We start from the raw sequence: 20,484 nt of genomic DNA on the forward strand, positions 1-20,484 counted from the left end.
CTAGCTTTTTCCTCCCAGCAGGAGCTGAACGCCAGCACTTTCCCTGGAGTTAGAAAGAAACCTGACTGTTTCACATGAGAGCAGAAAAACGTCTTCAGATATTTCAATGGGGGAATGAAGTAAGGGGTTAAAGGGAATGCCATCTTCAAGGAAAGCACAGTTAATTCAACTCTCTGATAAGAACTGCTCTGCAGGGCCTAGGCTTGTGTTCACTCTGCTCAGCTCTTGGGCTCAGAACTGCACTGCAGCATTTGCAAGAGCTGCCTATTTTTCACTCTCTCTTTACCCTCAATCACGCTGTGCCACCTGCACAGCTGTAGCCTGCGGCATAACCAGGACACTCTTAATTCTCTCTCTCTTTCTCTCTCTCCACTACTTCTACTCCATCCTGCAACACCCTTCCTCCAACTGTACACACTTGCAATCTATTTGCAGCATTCTAGGAAAAATACATACCCCCCCATTTCCAATGCAGGCTTGACTCGAAATATTATAGGCTCCTCTCCATTATTTCATTTGAACAGAACGTCCACGTTCTGCTTGCTCTCACTTCCCCTTTTGTCCTGCTCTCAGCTGTGCCGCCTAACAAGAGCAGAGAGGTTTTAGTGCCCCTTGAGCTTGTTAAGTTCATTAGCTATGTTATGCCAAGTGGAACGCAGAATCACTGAACTTTTACTGGCAGAGCCTAGAAGTGCTGCGGGCATGGCCATGTCACCCCAGCAGACACCCCCCTATGCATATGCCAGCAGCCATCAGGCCAACTGGCACATCCCACCCAAAAGCACGACTACCAGTCTGCACACAGGGGCAAGGGGACTGACTGACAAACCACCCAAGGCAAGCAAGGCAGAGAAGCAGAGGACAGTTACTTACTGAGCAACTGCTGCCCACCACCTCTTCTTCATCTCCACTTCCCTGAATGCTAATCTTTCTTCCTACTTTGCTTTCAAACTTAAATATTCTGAAGTCCCCATATTCACTCATCCATTTTCACTTGATTTTCATTCAGGTTCCCTACTTAATCGTTTCTCTGGCTGAGTGCCAAGCAAGCAAAAATTTAAAAAAAAAGAAACACCAGACACTTGTACTATGTCAATAAAAAATAAATTGTGTTCCATTAACTATACAAGAACTTTAAATCACTTGAGACTACCGTACTTTTCTGCCAATAAATATCAAATATTTAAATAATGGAGAGATGGAGACATACTTCCATTGTGGTTTTTAAGCTGCCATAAAGAGAGAGCAGAAATCTGAGAACAGAAGTTATAAACAGTTACAGAAATGCCCCTACCTCTAGATTCCCATTAGTTCCCTTACTGTAGCTTACGGGCTATTTCTCACATAACAAGCTACCCATTTAAAAGGCTATACTCATGAGACCTGTTTCCCTACAGTTTCAGTATATCTCCTGCAATTTTATTGAATACATACTTGTGTGAAATGTGCACATTATTGTGATCATACAGCAAAATTGCCCTGAGATACCCATGGTGCCGGACAACAAATGGGTTACTCCAGTATGTTTTCCTCCATCAAGTGTGGTTGACACAGTGTGTGACTGGCAGTTTTTCATCTCTAGCCCACCAATTGACATTATAGCCACAGAAGAACTGGAGAGCATGCCAAGCAGAATGGCCACAATGAGCAAAAGGCAGAGAATTGCATGGCATGGGGAACACACTAGACTAGCCATAGATAGAGAGATGGATCTATAGCTTTCATATGATTTCCTCATCCTAATTATGGTTCCTCTGTCTCAATCCTTACCTCCTAGAGCCGAGTTGCACCTCTCAGTTCAACTCTCTCTCCATTATCCGTGTGGTCACTGGAGCTAGGCGGTTTGACTCTGTCAGTCCACTTCTCCGGGGGCTACATTGGCTGCCCATTCGTTTCCGGGCCCAATTCAAGGTGCTGGTTTTGACCTTTAAAGCCCTATACTGCTCTGGGCCAGGATATCTTAGAGACCGCCTACTCCCGTACAATCCAGCCCAGCCTCTCAGGTCATCAGAGAAGGCCTTCTTACAAGTGCCGCCACCCAAGGAGGTCTGGGGGGCGGCTGCAAGAAATAGGGCCTTCTCGGTAGTGGCACCAACATTATGGAACTCCCTTCCCCTTGACTTGAGAATGGCTCCCTCTCTTGAGAGTTTCCGGTGAGGCCTGAAGGCACTGCTGTTTACACAAGCCTTCTGATTTTTTGGCCTTTATAACATTTTTTACACATTTTGTAGTTTTTACAGGCCTGATTCCTCTGTGACTTGCTCTTTTGTACTCTTTTTATTCTGTCTTTTAATCTGACTACTATTTTTATGGTCTCTGTTAATGTGTTTTTAATGTTTTTATCTGCTATTTGTCTTAATTTATGTTTTTAAATGTGTTTTTTTACATGTTGTTAGCCGCCCTGGGTCCCTTTAGGGAGAAGGGCGGGATATAAATAAAGTTTATTATTATTATTATTATTATTATTATTATTATTATTATTATTATTATCAACAAGCCAAGAAACAGAAGCCACCCACCAGCAGCTTGGTTTAAAAGAATTCTCAGGGAAGAAGCATTTTAAACAAACAACAGAGGGAACTATATTTAGCCAGAAAGAGACAAAAATATCACATGCTAAACAGAACAAGGAAAGGTACCTATAAACAAACATTGGACAGGCCATTACTCCATCTGCCCCACATTACAAGCTGCTTTTCTCCTATCATTACAGCATTGAAATTATTGATCAGAACTACCAAACATTCCTGAGAAAATGAGCAGCAATCAGTGAGGTGCCATTGGAGCCCCTAAGATAATACTGTTGAATCAAATAGGCCAAGTGGAAACAGGATCATAAAACAGCCAGAGTTCTTATCCCCCCTCCCCCATAAATACTAAGCCACTGATGCTATTGGAGCACAGCCCTCTTGGCTCTTACTGTCTCTCCTCTCTCCCTCCACTTGTAGTCCTTCCAGTTGAATGCTTCAATGCTGACAGTGACTAATGACTCAGAGTCAGACTCAACCTCTGACAGTTTAATCAGGGTTATGCTAAACAAGAAGTTATCACGCCGGATCCCTTCCTCAAGAGGGGAATTGATGACACCACATTGCAAGCAGACAAACAGCTAACAGAACACGGCCAAAATTTGAGCAAGAAAAGTCATGCCAAGCAAAAATAAAACCAAACATAGTTGTCCAAGTGAAAAACAATTTGGAAATCTGCAATACAAAGAGGGAGCTGGATAAGGGAAAATGCCACTCTTTTTGAGGCTTCCATAAATCCCTCCAACAAGGAAAAATCATGAGGAGTGAAATGTGGTGTGTGTTTCCCCCCCACAACATATTCTCACTGACAAACTATTTTCAAACATTCACCAGTTGGAAAACAATCAATATTTGCAAACTGTGAAATATGCAGATTTCAAGATGTTGAAAGCATTGACTGAGAGGGAAAATATTCTTTTCATTTGAAAAGTTCCAAGTTCACCACTTGCCAGTGTTTCGGTTCTCTTGATTTCTGATTATTTAACAGCTGAGAATTATGCAATGTAAACACACAAAAAGCCAACCCCCAAACCACCCTTAGGCGAAACACTGCTTTCAAATATCAAAATGTTTGAACTTTTCCCCAGTATAAAATGCTTTCTTATCAGTGTTTCAACAAATCACACCAGGAGAAGTGGATACCGAGCAGAATGGGCTGTAAAAGTGGAGTCCCTTTTGCACTGCCATATCCCAATACTAATACAGGGGGGCCCCATATCCATGGATTCCATATCCATGGATTCATTTATCCACAGATCAGGCCCGTGCCCCCCCCGGGCGCCCCTTCTGGATGTCCACTGCCTCTGTTGGACTCAGACAACCCAACAGAGGCGAGGGGAAGAAGAGCTATCCTCACCTCCAGAGGTTGCAGGGGGCACTCACCTTTGTCCATGGTTTCACTTAACCATGGGAGAGGGTTCCAGAACCCCCACGGATATAGGGGGCACACCTGTACTTAGAATTTGTGTAGTACTTTCTGTGCAAAGTGTTTCACATGTATTCTCTTGAATACATATCCTTACAACAACCCTGTAAGGCAGCAGTTCTCAAACTCTCAGGGAGAGTTTGAGCTGCAGTAAGTGTGTGTGGGGGTGGAGGAAAGGCAGTGACGCAATTTGCTGGATCGCACTACTTTGGCAGGACTCGGGGAATTGCTGTCACTTACTAGAGCCTGCAGTAACCTCCCCAGGATTCGGGGAGCCCCCATTCCACCCTCCGCAGGGCTCCCCATACTGCGGAGATCCTCAAAATCGCGATCACAACCACTTCTGGTTTTGCATTCATGAAACCAGAAGTCGTCGTGATCGCAATTTTTACTGACCCTGCAGCGTGGGAAGCCCTGCGGAGGCTGGCACAGGGGCTACCTGTAGGGGAGGCTGCTGCAGTCTCTGGTAAGTGGCAGCAAGCCCCTGTGCCCCCCCCAAAGCGGATTGTGTCACTGCCTTCCCCCCTCCCCATCTCTTAAGGGGGCAGAGGCCAGGGCTCTCTGGCTGTCGCATCACAATGCCCCAGTTTGAGAACCACTGTTGTAAGTGGCAGTATCTCCATTGAATTGAATGGGACTTCCTCCCAGTAAGTGTGTACAGGAACGCAGTCGAAGTTATTACCCCATACAGCAGCTGAGAAGTAATGCTGAGAGGAAGCTGCTTGTCTAAGACCATCAAATACCTGTATATTTCTGGCAGAGGTGATTTGATCCAGAGGGTCCACCAGTGCTTTCTACAGAATTAGGGCTATTTCAAGTGAAAGGGGAACTAATTAGCTTAAAGTGGACATAAGTTCTCTAGAACAAGCTTGTAATGGAAATTTGGCACAACAGGCAGTTCAGTATGTCGGCAGAACAGACATTAGAAATCCAATCCGTTATTTTCAACAGGGAAAACCAAATGCCTTAACTTAAATGTGAGACCATCTAATGCCCTTGAAGTATTATATCAAATCACCCTTTATGCATAGGGCCTTCATGCACACGCATCCACACTATAAAAAAAACGTTGTCAGGTAATACCCTTCAAGCAGCAAGAAAAACCAAGTGGTTGAAGGATGTCATAGCAAAATACAGTAATTAGAAAAGTAGTCTTCACTTTTGTTCCCTGGATCCTATCATATAATAGTGGTTCTCACACATTTAGTACTGGGACAAACTTTTTAGAATGAGAATCTATCAGGACCCACCGGAAGTGATGTCATGACCAGAAGTGACATTATCAAGCAGGAAATTTTTTAACAATTCAAAGCTGCAATCCTATCTACACTTACCCAGGAGTAAGTAAGTCCCATTTACTATCATTGTTAAAAGCATATACATGGCAGCCTGTTAAAACTGCAGATGAATCACATTCCCCCAGATGCAGCCACATACCATAGTAGCATCAAGTCCCCCAGATGCAGCCACATACCAAGTAGCATCAAGTAGCATCAAGCATTTCAAAATAAAATATTGAAATGAGTTGGGACCCACCTGATATTGACTCGTGATCCACTTAGTGGGTCCCGACCCACAGTTTGAGAAACACTGATATAATAGATTCCAGAGGCCTAATCATAGATGGGAGAATTAGGCCAGTTTACGGCAGTGGCTTAAAAAACATGAACAGGAAAATAAAGTAAGGAAGCATTGCATAACCTGCACATTCTGCCATTTGGCAAAACCAGTTTTAATCATTTAACAGTTTTAATCCATTATCAGATATTCACCTAAGAGGATTTTGTTGTGCATACAAGATTTTGACAAATTTGCTTGCAATATACAATCATTAAACATATATTTGTAAAATAAATTGAAATTGAATAGCCCTCAATATTTTACTGAGCAGACTGCAAGCCCTTTCACTGACCTCTTCTCTGAACTGAAGGTGTGAGTTAAACCATCTGCTAAGGAGGATGATCACATGAGTGATCATAAGGTTTTTTAACATGCCTTTCACATCCAGTTTCTCAAAGCCAATAGTATTTTCCCTCCAACACTTAAGCAAAATTTTAAAATAAATTATGTTGCTTTTTTTACACTCTCACATAACACCAGAACCAGGGGACATCCACTAAAATTGAGTGTTGGGAGCGTTAGGACAGACAAAAGAAAATATTTCTTTACCAGCGTGTGGTTGGTCTGTGGAACTCCTTGCCACAGGACGTGGCAGTAGCAGGCAGTAGCAACAACCAGCCAATCAACAGGACAGATTTAGCAACAACCATTTTCAGTCTGAAGAAGGAAGCATGAGACTGTACAGGTCATAGGAAGAGCCTTACTAATACCAAATGTGGTCCATAAGCCTATGTTGCCCTCTTCCGCTTTAGAGAAGTCACAGTTCAAATACTAACCATTTAACCATTTAAAATGCTGCTTTGCCAATATTGATAGTTGTGATGGGCATATATTCCCTCTATTCACAAATATGCATTTAGTTCACCCTTCCAGCAATAAAGCTAGTAAATTCCTAAGCCAAGAGCCAATCTAATTAAGCTGAAATGACTAGGACAAAGAAGAGTACACTGTGTGATTATGGTTCACTAAAAACCAGCATAAGTAAAGGTGTTTGAAAATGGTGTTGTTTATTTTATTCAGAAGTAAGCCCGTTGTGTTCAGTAAGACTTGGGCTGTACTCCTATCTTACTCACTAGAAACAGACATCTCTATGCTTAAGATTTCCACCTTGTATTTTTCACTCTAGACAACTTTCAAAATATATTTGATAGCATGTGTCATGATTAAAAGAGTGAACACTGAAAACATTAGTGCATATGAATAGAAATTGTACAAACTGTGGTTCACTGTGTGAAAAATCAAAATGAATTTTCATTTTGTACAAATTGACGCTCCATATCCATTCAAAAAGAACAAGGAAAAATATTTTAAACAAAGGAGAAAACCTATTTCCTGACTAGCCATAGTATCAGTTCATTAACCTTATCTGTTTCCAAGCACACACTCTAGAAATCATACAGGCACTAAGTGGAAAAAAACAGTTGTGCACTTCACTGGTTTGTGGTCAGAACTTGTGATGTAGAGCTGGAATTCACTCTGCTGATTAGACCCACGTTCCTAACCAAAATGGCATACACAACATTGAAGACCTGACTGTTACATGTGCAGAAATGGTCAATTTCAAGACCTCTTTGCCGTCAACACTGAATTTCATGGAGGCCTCCTTGCTCTAATGACATGATGAGTCAACAGGGGTAAAGCTACAGTACACTGTATGACCAAGGAGTTCAGAAGCACAGTACAGCAAAGAGGGAAGTGGTCTTAGATCACAATTCTATGCATGTCTGAGTAGAGTACATGTAAGTATCATTATATTCAAGTACCATTATATATCCCAGGAAAGTGTGTTTAGGATTGCACTTTGCCTTTACCACGTTATGTTGCAACTGTTACCTTGCACATGCCCAATCTCATCTGATCTTGGAAGCTAAGCAGGGTCAGGCCTGGTTAGTACTTGGATGGGAGACCGGCTGGGAATACTGGGTGCTGTAGGCTTGTACCACAGTCTTTCAAGACTGAAGGTTGCCAACCAATTCATCACATTTTGTTTCCCTTCCTACAAGGTCTCAGCTTGCTACTGTTCAAATCACTTATGCTCACAGTGTTGCAGTTGCTGACAAAAATTGCTGTGGCAAGAGTGGATTCTTCACATATCCCAGAAGTCATGTATTGTTTACCAGATTGCTCTGTCCCATCACTGTGAACGTTAGTGTTACCACACCAACATCTCACCTCCCCGCTGCTGGTGTTGGTATGGGACATTCCACATGACAAGGGGCAAACTGCTTCATTCATACTACTGGAAAATTAGATATAAATCCAGCAAAACAAACACAAACATGCACATTAAATAATTTATTCCCAGCTTCAGGGCCAAGACTGCAATCCTATTCACTCTTACCTGGGAATAAGCTCCACTAGCTATAACAGAAGTTGCTTCTGAGCAGACCTGAACAGGACTGGACTCTTACAGCCCAATCCTGAGCTGCCAAGTGTCAGGAGGAGCAGTGGTGCCAAAATGGCAGCCGCAGCATGATATGCCTGCCAGGCAGTCGCCGGCATCTCCTCGGGGGAAGGGGACCATCCCCTTCCCCCAGGTAAGGGCGCAGATCCTGCAATGGGGCTACTCAAATTTGTGCCGGCCTTTTCATGGCCTGACCTTCTGGCCCAACACAGGGTTCAGGATAGGCAGAGCAGAGCTCCACCAGTCCCGCCCCCCTCTTGTCCTGCTTTTGCTCCCACCTCCAGGAATGGCTCAGATGGGGAGGGGCTGTTTGCATGTTGCAGTGAGGCTCTACTACCCCACTGGACAGATGACATGTGCAAAGTACAAAAAGCCTCTAGCAGTCCTGCCACTGTATTACAAGCCTCAGGACCTTATCCAACTTTCCAGCACTGATGCAGCTGCAATGCAGCCCCAAACAAGGGAACAAACATTCCCTTACCTTGAGGAGTCTTCTGTGACTGCATTCCCTACCACAGGATTCAGTGCATGCCCCACTGGCGTACCCCATTCAGCTGCATAGGCACTGAAAAGTTGCACAGGATTGGGCCCTCAGCCTCCTTACAATGGCATTTCAGCCAGCCATTGGACAAACATCTATCCTCAGTTCCATGCACAAAATTGCTCCACACATAAATATAATATGGGACACAAACTTTGCACATCCAAACAAAAGAGCTTTGTTGTCAGGCCAGGGTGTAGTCAAATCAGTCCCCCTAATGCTTTCTATTTTGGCAGCTTCTGTACATGTTATCTTAAAGCTGTGCAGTTCACATGAAGTGAACAGAAATCGCATTTAAAAACAAACCTTAGGACCCCCAGAGGAGACTTGTTCCCTGCTGTCTCAGAAAATCCAAATGGAAATATTTTAAAGGATTACAGTTTGTAGGTAAAATAATCTTTAAGATGAGTGGCAGGAAGCAATCTTATCAATGAAGAACCCAGAAGAACTCCCTGTCAGCCTTCCTGTGGGGGCTGAAGACTTTCCTATTTAGCCTTTCCACCTTACCTGTTTTTCCTTTGCTGTGCTCTCTGTTATTAGTGGTTACTAATAGGTCTTTGTGCTGCTATGATAGTTAAGGGTTTAAAATGTTTGTAATGCTGCTGCTTATATGGCCTTCATTTTTTTTTTTGTATTGGTTGCTGGTTTATCTGTATATGGGTGTGGGTGTGAATGAGATGTGTGGAATACATTTTGGGGAAGGGGTTGGCAGGGAGATGTGTAAGGCAGTGACCTGTTGGATTGAATCCAGTGGAGAGTTGGATCTCATACAGAACAGGATCTTCCTGGTTTCCTTCTTGTATGGCACCTTGAGGGAATTCTGGGGAGAGGAATAGGGCCACCATTACTAGAGTAACAAGCCAGAGAAGATATGGCAATGAGTATTGGGTAGGCTGTTTCATGAGAACAAGGACAATCACAGACAAACTGTCCCTATTTCTGACTCTTCCCCCAGTCCTCTGACGGCATCCCTGGCAATGATCTTCTGGGTCTGAAGCTGATGCTCTTGAATGCCAGGTCAGGGAATAATAAAATCTGCTTAGGCCAGGTTTAATTCCAGATTAGGGAACTGACCTGGTAAGTGTGATGGAGACCTGCCTGGATGAAATGGAAGGTGTGAGTCTCTCCCAGATTTGACAGCCAGGTTTCCAGGTGCTAAGGCAGCCACAACTATGGGGCAGGGAGGCAGGGTTCCAATACCAGGATGCTATCCACTTTACCAGGTACCCTGTCCAGCAATCCACTCAGTTTGAGTGCCTTCATATCATGCTGGAGGGGTGAGACAGAATTAGGATTCTGTGGGTGTACTGCCTATCATGCTGCCCAACAATCTCCCTGCCTGCCTGCCTGAGGTGATCTTGAGTCTGACATTGGAATGCTCCTGACTATTGGTGTTGGAGGACATTAGTGTCCATGCTGAGGCACCAAGGATAGTGCAGCTCAAGGTTTCATGATCACCATAGCAACTATGGGACTATCTCAGAGGATCTGCCCCAATGCATGAAGCAGGACTAACACAGGACCTGGTGTTTAATGTGGGGTAGTGTCATGAATATGTACAGGCCTAGTAGCATTGCAAGGCCTGAACCAAGTAACCCAGTAACACAGAAGGGGCTTGCAAGGGGCTTTTGGTCCTAGCTGCTAGGATTTACATCTCAATGGAAAGTGATTATGTAGCACCTAGGCAGCCAGAAAGACGACCATCAAGGATGGAATGCAGCTGTAGATCTCCAGGGGGGAGGGAAGAGCTGAGAGGGGGAGTTTCCAGCCCCACTTCCAGAGGACAGGGTCTTTGTTCCTGGTCTCTGGGTGAGAGAGGTGGTGGGTGCACATCCTGCCCCGCAGGGCCATGTGGCCATAGGTAACTGGCCTGAGGATCTACAAAAGAAGCTGATCCAGGTGAGGGTTAGAGAATAATAGAGTTAGCAAGTTAGCTTTGTTGTTTTATGCTGATATGTTCCTAGAAGTTTCTATGCCTCTAGCATTTGCTGCCTTTGTAACCTTTTTGTAACCCTATGTATTTAATAAAGTAGAAAATCTTTTTACCATGTTGATTCATTGTCTGTTGGGGACAAAGGTTCAGAATCCTGCCTAGCCGTTCAGCAAGCTACCAAAAATCCTCATTGTGGACTAGAAACTTGAGGACTGAGACTTTAAGTAAAGAAAGTGCTCAGTGCCTACAAGGGATATAGTTAAGCCTAGAGGGTCTCGGTTTCCCTGGACTGAGGCACTGGCTCTTACAGGGTGGCGGCAGTACTACCGAACAGGGATCTTTGAGGGCTCTAGGGTTCAGAACCAACAACTCTGAGCACCCAAAACCCTGAGAGTGAGACCCAAGTGTACGACAGGTAGGTGAATGGTTATCTGGATGTGGAAGAGATTAAGATCACTCCTTTGTTATGGACAGATTACTTCCTGGTAGTGTTTAGGCTTGATGTGAGTCTTCTCCTCCACTCACACAGGGGACTACATTGTATGGTCTTCTCCCCAGAGACTGATGGATCCTGAGGGATCTGAGGGATCCTCCCATTGCCAAATATCCCATTTTGGGGGCAAGGTGTTCAGGTGGGTGGGGGCATCCCAGGTGCAGAGAGTCCTATTGAAAGAGATTTTCTAGATGCATGTCAATGTGGCTACAGGCTGGGGTTCAGAACTGAGATGGCCTTGGTGGTTGACCTGGCCTTTGAGGTACGGGGTGCCAAAAGGTTCAATTCTATTCTCAGTACTGTTTAAACCATTTTTGCCCAGCCCACAGGTACAGGTACATACTTGGACCCTGCTGCATATATACAAAATTGGGCAGAAATGGTTTAAGATCTATACCAGGGGTGTCAAACTCATTTCATACAAAGGGCCGAATAGCATTCATGATGCCTACTGAGGGCCGGAAGTGAGGTCATTAGGCAAGAAGTGATGTCCTTAAACAGGTCATAACCAAAAATAAGCACTTTTTTCTCACTTAGGAACTCATTAGTTGCAAATGACAAAAGAGAAAATACTCAAACCTTGATATACGTATTTCAAGATATGGGAGAGCCCAATTTTCATGTGGGCTACTCCTTCAGCAGTAACATCTCAGCATTGCTCAGTGCCTGAGGGCCGGATAAAAAGCTTCCACGGGCCACATCTGGCCCCCGGGCCTTATGTTTGACACCCCTGATCTATACTGAAGTCACTCGGAGAAGTCATCCAAAGATCTGGGGTAGGGAGTCATCAGTACGCTGATGATCTCGTCTCTATCTCTTCTTTTCACTCAATTCCAAGGGGTGATAGAAGGGTTTCTGAAGGGAGTTGGTAGCTGGATGAGGACAAACAAGCTGAAATTAAACACTGATAAGACAGAGGTTCTCCTGATCAGTAAATCTATGATGAAGGATATAGGATCATCGTCCTGCTCTGAATGGGGATGAACTCCCTGTGAAGGAGCAGGTCTGCAGTCTGGGGGTTCTCCTGGGAGTGCAGCTGCTCCTAGACACCGAGGTGATGGCTCAGGGTATGGGAGACTCTGCACCTCTGTGGCTGATCCAACAGCTGCAACCAGACCTTAGGACCTGACCGTGATGATCCATGTCTTAGAGATGTCTAGACTACTACCACTTGTAAACCTGGTCCCTGTGCCACCAGGGGCCAGGTTTGCACAATGCCCCCTCCCAAGTGTCACCGCCCCCCGTCACATCTGGGGAGAACTTGGAGGACTGGAAGGCCTGAAACCCCACTTCCGGTTTTCAGGCATAAATCAGAAGTGACATTTTAGGCTCTTAGAAGGCCTTTGGAGAGCCAGGGAGTGCCTCCCTGATCCTCCAAAAGCCTTCTAAGAGCCTAAAACGGGTCTCCAAACTTTTTGGCCAGAGGGCCTCATCAAATATCTGGCATGGTTTTGAGGGCCGGAAAAAAATTTAAATATAAAATTTAAATAAATAAATTAGAGATGGAACTTAGATGAGTGAATAAAAGAATCAGCACATTCATTCAACCTCTCTGCCCTCAGAACGCCCCCCCTCTAGACACAATCAGAGCACAATTCTGGTCATGTCCAGTTGGGCCAGAGGCTTTCAGGGGACAAGAGGTTGGCCGTGGGCTGGATAGAGGCTTGCCACGGGCCGCATCTGGCCCCCGGGTCTGGGTTTGGAGATCCCTGGCCTAAAACATCACTTACTGTTTTCACCCGAAAACTGCAAGGGGGTTTTAGGCCTTCTGGAGGCCTCCGTGCAAGGCCCCGACAGGGAGGCAGAAGTAGTGTGAGGGAGTGGGTGGAGGCTCAGCATTTGCAACCCTTGCCCACCCAGGTACACTAGTGATTACTACGATGCATTCTACAAGACTATTTGGAAACTGCAGCTAGTGCAGGACATGGCCACCTGTGTGGTTGCAGGTTGCTTGTTCATTCAATTTAGCTGGGCTGCTGCTCCAGCAGCTATACTGGCTGCCGGTTCATTTCTGGGCAAAATTAAAGGTGCTAATTTTGACTTTTAAGGCCCTTTCTTTACATGACGAAACCCCAAGGAGACAAAGATTGGCCCAAAAGCCACCCAATGAGTAAGCTGCATAGCTAAGTGGGCTTGAATCTAGGCTTCTCTCATCCAGCACTCAGTGGTTTCATCACCTCTTTCAAAAAAATGTCAAGATGATTGACAGTATGACCTACAATTTCTGCCATATTCTTTCCTACACACATACCCACACCTAGTAAATGCAGGTGTATTCCACAAAGATATATGTATACATAAATAGCATTTTTGTTTCTGACTGGCAAGATCAACTGTGTGTGATGAGTGGCAGGGGGAGGTGGCTGGGCTGAGTTAATGATTTCACTTTGCAATTTACCGGGCTCTTCATAAGTTGCTTATCCATTTCGGTTTTTAATATTCAGCTCTTTCCCTAATTAGAAAATCTCTAATCTGCTTTGAAAAATGTAGACATGAACATGCTTGTGTGCAGAAGCAAAAAAAAAAAGTGGAGTGGGTTTTTTGGTCAATAATCAGTAAAAATTAAGAATCTTTTTTAAAAGCCCATTTTATCTTCATATGTTCTTCTCCCCATACGTAATTATTTGACAGTATCACAGAACACGTATGCATTACACTTACACTGTCTTTGGGTTTCCAGTCTCCTCAAAATCCATTCTTTTCCTCAATTGCTCTCCTTGACAGATATGAGTGTATTTTCACCATTAACACAGGTCTACAAAATTGAGGGTCAGAAAAGTTTTTCCCAAACTTTATGGTGGTTTGATATGAATTTGGGGTGCCAACTCCAAAAATGGCATCCGTTTTGCCCTACCACATCTAGTTTTGGAGATATAGTATAGACTCATTAGTGAATGGTTCAAGCAGCTTCCTCATGAGGAAGCCATGGTGTAGGCTGCCTTGTGAGGAAGCTGCTTGAACCATTCACTAAAGAGGTTATGCTGTATCTCCAAAACTAGATGTGATAGGGCAAAACGGATGCCATTTTTGGAATTGGCACCCATAATATACCCAGGAACTGGTGTAACGTTTAAGGAAGCAAAATGTGTGTTGGCCTGTGTAATCAACTCTCTTCATGTCAGGGTCCAACTATAAAGATTACATAAGACACTACCTTATTCTACATCAGACCATTGGTCCATCAAGTTCAGTAGTATGAACATTGACTGCCAGTAACTCTACAGGGTTGCAGAGAAGGGTCTTTATGTTCTAGTACTGAACCATACGCCTTCCCATCACCTACGTGCCGTTCTGGACAGCAGCAATCAAGGAACTAAACTGCAGCAGGAGCAAGAAGCCCTCCTCCACCACCTTATCTAGGCAAAGCCCACACGATGAAAAAAGGAGAGAGAGGGAGGGAGGGAGGGAGGGAGAGAGAAATCCCCACTACTGCTACTGAGCCAAAAACTCAAGTGAGTTCCCCCCCACCCCAGCAGATAACAAAGAATTTTCATATGCAGGTAAGTTCAATGGTCTTAATTACAAGGCTGAACTACTGACCAATGTCCTTCTTGAACCTCTACTATTGCTCTTTTTCTCCAGGCTTCCTCTACCCTCCCCCAGATAATTTAATTCAGTTATCCTTTGTATAAGCTCAAAAGAAGTTTACATGTACACACAAACACAGTATCCCTTTATTACTGTAACTGATGGCTTACTGAGTTATGTTGCCATGTTGTCTTTTGCAATAGAAGCAAAAGAAAAACATGTTTACAGTATATATCCTCAGCCTCTTCTCTTATTCAACAATAGCAGCAAAAAAAAATAAAAATCATCCAGAGTAACTTCCTTGCCCCTGCTGGACTGTGCATTAATTGAGGGGGAAGAGGGTGGAAAGGTTGATGGCAGGACCAAGTTCAACTGGAGAGGAGAGATTCAGTTACCCAAGGAAAACAAGGTTATCTCTCTTAATGATGTGTGAATGATTTAGAGAGGACAGGAGGAAAGGAGCTGCATCCAACAGCTCCTATGTGCTGCAGACACTTACCTGCTGCCTCCTCAACAGCCATTAGCGCCCTTCCCATGATCTAGTCCAGGGGTCTCCAAACTATGGCCCAGGGGCCACATCCAGCCTGCTAAAAGATTTTTTCCAGCCCACAGCAACTTGTTTTTTTTGGTCAGAGCATTTGCTAATGTTTGACATTTTTACACATTCTTTATCATTTCTCAGTTTAAGCACAGCATTGTTTATTTTTAATTGTCACATTTCGCTTTTGTTCTGAATCATATCGTGCTGATTACAAAAAAAGAGCCAAGCAAAACTTATTCATTCATTTAAATTTCATTCATTCATTTATAAAAATGGATTTTTTCAGCCCACAAAAATATAAAACAATGAAAAAATATATTATGTGGCTCTTGTGCTGAAAAGTTTGGAGACCCCTGATCAAGTCAGTGCTTCTTCTACTGCAGTATCAGAAAAGCAATGCTACTAAATGAAGATGCAACTTCTTTCCCATCAACGTCTAGTTAGACATGAATTAGCTAACATACTTTAGAATATGTTATCCTTTCTTTGAAAATGCTTTGGAATCTTCCATTCATTCAGAATATGGCAACCAGACCGCGAAAAAAGCACATCATTTCCCAAGACCTCTTAGCTCCCAATATCTTTCTGACCATAATTCAAAATGCTGGTTTTGCTCTTTAAGGGACCTGAACAACATGTGCCGGCTCACCTCCAGTGTGCACTGTCGCAAACATACCAAAGGACATGTTTGTAGTAGTTAGCAGGTGGCGCAAGCCTGTACTGGGCTGGAACCGGAACTGACATTCCAAGCCTCAGAGAGCCCTGTGGAGGGCTGCACAGGGCTCCTTGCACCTCCTGCAGCCTCCAACAGCCCTACAAGTTACAAGTAGAAAGCAGCCCCCCTTAGCGACACGATCCTGGGGATCACATAGTTGCCTCTCCCCTTCTGACACCTCTTAAAGGGACGGGGGAAGTGTTACATGAACTGGTGGGTCACGACCCACCAGTTTAAGAACTACTGCCATAGAGGGCAGAATAAGAATATGGAGACACATACAGGAGCTTGTATGCAAAGCTACAATCAAGAGCTCTATTCAGCAGACTGGGGCCAACTCAGGGCCCAATCCTACCTGACTTTCCAGCACCAGGGCAGCTGCAATGCAGCCCCAAGGTAAGGGAACAAATGTTCCCATACCTTGAGGAGGCCTCCAAGACTGCCTTCCCAACACAAGAAGCAGTGCATATCCCATAGGCACAGCAGCAGGGGCACTGGAAAATTGGATAGGATTGGGCCCTCAGTCGCCCAAATTAACATATGTTAGAAAATGGGGAGGGGGAGAGATGAGGAGCAAAACAATAGTGAATATGTGCAGAATCCTGTGTAAGCACCTATGTGAAGTAAGAAACAAGTACATGTTGAAAATTAGGGACAGTGAATACATCTAGCACTGTTTAAATTTGAAAGGTGGAGATGAAGTAAGCTGAAGCAGCTGCTAATCAATACCTCCCTGTGCATCAGGGATTCACTGCCTGCCCGGGAAAAGATAAATCTGGCCACCCTGAAGGTCAGTTGTTGGCTGTCCCAGGCAGAACAGTGTCCAGACAGGATGATTCATTGTCACCTTCTGCAGAGGGAATCACATTAAGCAGATAGTGTGATAAGATCACAGAGTATTAGAGACAATGTTACACTGTCTCTGGTTCAAAGCATCACAAAAGCAAACCTGACAGAATTCAATGCAGGAAAAAAAGGAACACTTTGCTCTGGCATTCGTCGCATGTCTAAAATATAGTGTAGAACAACCTCAGAAAATGGACAGGAGAATAGTCTAGTGCCCCTCTAGTGTAGTGTCAGTAACTCTAACCATTTCTCACATGAAAGAACCCATAAGGAAGCAAGCCTTCAGTTGCCCATTACATCCTCCGCTCTCCCTACAAAGATCCTTAGGTGCCACACTCTTAGGTACAATCCCTTACATACTATCTTGGGTAAAAATCCCTTTGATGACTATCCTGTTTTTCTCCCTATTTTTCCTTATTTTTGGATGTGTCCAGTCTCCTACTCCAAAGCTTCTGTCAGTGGCATAGCTAAAAGGGATGCAAAGCACTAAGTTTTGCAGGGAACCTCGCTGCAGCATGCAAGCGGCCCCTCCCCTTTCGAGCCATTCCAGGCTGTGGGACCCAAACCGAGGTGTATGCCCAGAATGGCTCTGAAGGGGAGGGGACGCTTGCACACTGTGGTGAGGCTCCCTGCAAAACCTAGTGCTTTACACCACCTCTAGCTATGCCGCTGGCTCAGCAGGCTAAAAAAAACTGTTGTGACATGTTCTGCAGCAGTCTATACCCTTCACCCTTTATTTTAAACATCATTATTCACAGACATAAGCTTTTGTGGATTTGGGTTCTTCTTCCTATCTAGAATAGACAAGCTTGCTTATGATTGGTATATACCTACTGATTGGACAGCCACCCCTGTCTGTGAGGGATGAGAGGCCAGGTGGGCTCCATTCATCCAATCAGGTAACATTATGATATCATCAAAGCTAGGTTATTATTATTATTATTATTATTATTATTATTATTATTATTAATTTGTACCCCGCCTTTTTACCCAACGGGCACACAAGGTGGTTACTTAAGTTCAAGCACAGGGATGCTCATATGTGTTTCTGCCATGAGAACTAGTATTGGTTCGTGGAAGGCACACCCTTGTTTTACGGAAGGCACAGTAAGTGCAGAGACCAGCATTACAGTGCAGAGACAAGTGCAACCTGAAACAATGTACAGGTTGAGCCTCATTATTTGCATGGGTTCCGTTCCAAGCACTCACATGGATGGCAAAAAACGCATTATAGCAAATCAATTTAAAAAAACAAAGTTTCTTTGCTCCAGTGACTTAAAAACAGCCTTGCTGACCTTTGTGATGTTGAGATGGAGTCATTAAGACGACAATCCATCAACCAGTCCTTCTCCAAGAGCTTAGAAAGCTTCACTCAGCCCCTCCCTTCACCAATGCAAAGTGATCACCTTTCTTTCACTGCTCAGGGGGAAGGGAGAGGTCGCCTGGAGAGTGAAGGACTGATGGATTGTCAGTCAGTTGCCCCCCCTCTCTCTCATTAAGGAGGCTATTGTTAAAGGCTTAGTTAGCTGGCAACCTTCAGTCTCGGAAGACTATGGTATCGTGCTCTGGATGGTAGTTCTGGCACAGCGTCTAGTGTGGCTGAAATGGCTGATTCGGGAGTGACAATCCCTTCTACACTGGGAGCAAGTGTAGTGTGTCCCTGGTCTGTCTCTTAAAACTGATTTTAAAGGGGTGAATTTTTCCCCTTCTCCAGGGATCAGCACATTCCTTCTCATTCGCAGGGGCCATTCATGTTGAGTCAAATCCATGTATAAAAAATCAATGTATAAATAGGCTGGACCTGTAAGAAGCTAGTGGGTCATTACCCACAAGGGGGAATACCTGGGGGGCAGCGCTGGCCTCCTGCAGGGTCCTGGAGGATCATAGCTCCCTCCAATGTCCTCCTTGACTGCTGTAAACAGCCCTTATCTCCAATCAGCAGCCAGTTTTCGTGTAAAACAAGAAGTAGCTGCTAATTGAAGATCAGGACTGTTTACAGTACCCATGCAGGACAAGGAGGAAACCAGTGCTGTTCCCAGGTAAGATACAAGCCCCATAGTAGTGGCAGCACTGTTATCACTACAGTGCCATCCCTGCCCCCCTCCCCACCTATGCAAATACTTACCATAGTGTTTCTCAAACTGTGGGTCTGGACCCACTAGGTGGGTCCCCACGAGCCAATTTCAGGTGGGTCCCCATTCATTTCAGTATTTTATTTTTAATATATTAGACTTAATGTTGCCATAATATGTGACTGCATTTGGGGAAGGGTTACAGCTTTAAAAATGATAGTCAGTGGAACTTACTCCTGGGTAACTGTGGGTTGGATTACAGCCTAGGATTGTTAAAAAATTTCCCTGCTTGATGATGTCACTTCTGGTCAAGACATCACTTCCAGTGGGTCCTGACAGATTCTCATTCTAAAACGTGGGTCCTGATGCTAAAAGTGTAAGAACAACTGACTTACCTGTTTCCCAACTTCCCTGTAAGGGTTTAGGAACCACTGAGCTAGTGATATGAACTATAATCCTAGCTAGACACATCGTGGAATTGATTATATAGTGATTATATATTATATACTGATTGCATATGATATAGTTTTTCATTCCAAACCAGCTTGCAAACTACACTGGTTTAGCAGTGGGGGTTTTGCATGCTTTGCTTTTGAGTAGCATCCTAGCCTCATCTGCTGGGTGTTGCTGATTATTGTATCCATTTGATCAAGCTTTTTCATTGTGTCCATCGAGCATCTAGCTGTGTTTAGGCATTTTCTATCAGCCTGCATATACTTTTCCCACCCCCTTTTCCCCATTTGGCTGAATTCCTCTTTTTCTGGATATTTAATAATCTAGTTCTCGTTTTACTGTTGCCTGACTAGTTCATGTTCATGGCTAATACAATGGGTTGGCATGTCTGATTGGTCTCAGATGCTACTGTGGACTTGTTTTTAAACAAGAATCCCTGGGGCTCTATGTGGGGGGGGGGTTTCCCCAAGCGGCCTTCCTCTGCCTCGTCTCTTTAGCAGTTGACAGAACTACCATTCCCCATTCAGCTGCTGGCCTTGCAAAAATGGAGAGCAGGAAAGGTGCATGAGTGCTAGCCACTAGGTGCATCTTGAACACACGGATTTTCTTCTGAGTAGGCATGCCTAGCATTACACTATTTGTGACATTCAGAAAGCTGGACAATTATTTTTGCAGGTAATCATTAATCTTCCTCTTGCAGCCTAAATGGATGCTTGTTTTCAAAATTATTTTTTCTTGGTTAATTGTAATTGGTTACATCCTATTTTTAATTATAGTTAACTTTAATGTAATGATTTTCATTCATGTGTGTATTGGATACTACATGTTTCATGAAATTTCATCAGTGCTGGGAGCAACACTTGGCTATTCAGCACTCCTCATATTGAAGGGAAACATGGAAATTCCTGCTTGCAAGAAATTGGGGCACAGGTAACAGTGGTACCTACATCAAGGTTCAGAGGAAGGAGGTCACCTGCAGCAGATGTGAAGCATGTCCCATTTGCAGAAGAAAAAACAGCACCCACAAAGACTGCACCAAACACTTGCATCTATTTAGGGATGGAGATAAGTCATATGTGGTTTATCTGGGAGTTATTTATTTTAAACTATGAAAGCTATAATTTTAAATACAGTGGTCCCTAATCAAATATTGCTTTATTTCTATTGTTTTCTCATAATGCCTTTGCTTTTCAGCATTCCCACAAACTGTTAGCAGCCCAAGGAGGAAAAATCACCTCAATGAGGGAAGCAGCAATTGGCTAGATGACATGGCTGAATTGTTTTAAACCAATCACTTGTCTGATGCCAAAGACAACAGAAAATAGTTTTGTTTTCATTGCCCTGGGCACTTTGAAGTGGAAAAGTGCTGTGGGTATTTTAATAA

At 44.0% G+C, this 20,484-nt stretch overlaps 1 protein-coding gene and 1 pseudogene across 1 annotated transcript in view; one reads left to right on the forward strand and one right to left on the reverse strand.

Moving 5' to 3' along the window:
* Nucleotides 1-20,484, reverse strand: part of CACNA2D2 (calcium voltage-gated channel auxiliary subunit alpha2delta 2) — a 632,244-nt gene that overhangs the window by 547,696 nt on the left and 64,064 nt on the right. The window lies entirely within an intron of this gene.
* LOC136642910 (5S ribosomal RNA) lies at nucleotides 7,393-7,509 on the forward strand (annotated as a pseudogene).

This window comes from Tiliqua scincoides, chromosome 2 (assembly GCF_035046505.1).
Source record: "Tiliqua scincoides isolate rTilSci1 chromosome 2, rTilSci1.hap2, whole genome shotgun sequence".
NCBI classification, from domain to species: domain Eukaryota; kingdom Metazoa; phylum Chordata; class Lepidosauria; order Squamata; family Scincidae; genus Tiliqua; species Tiliqua scincoides.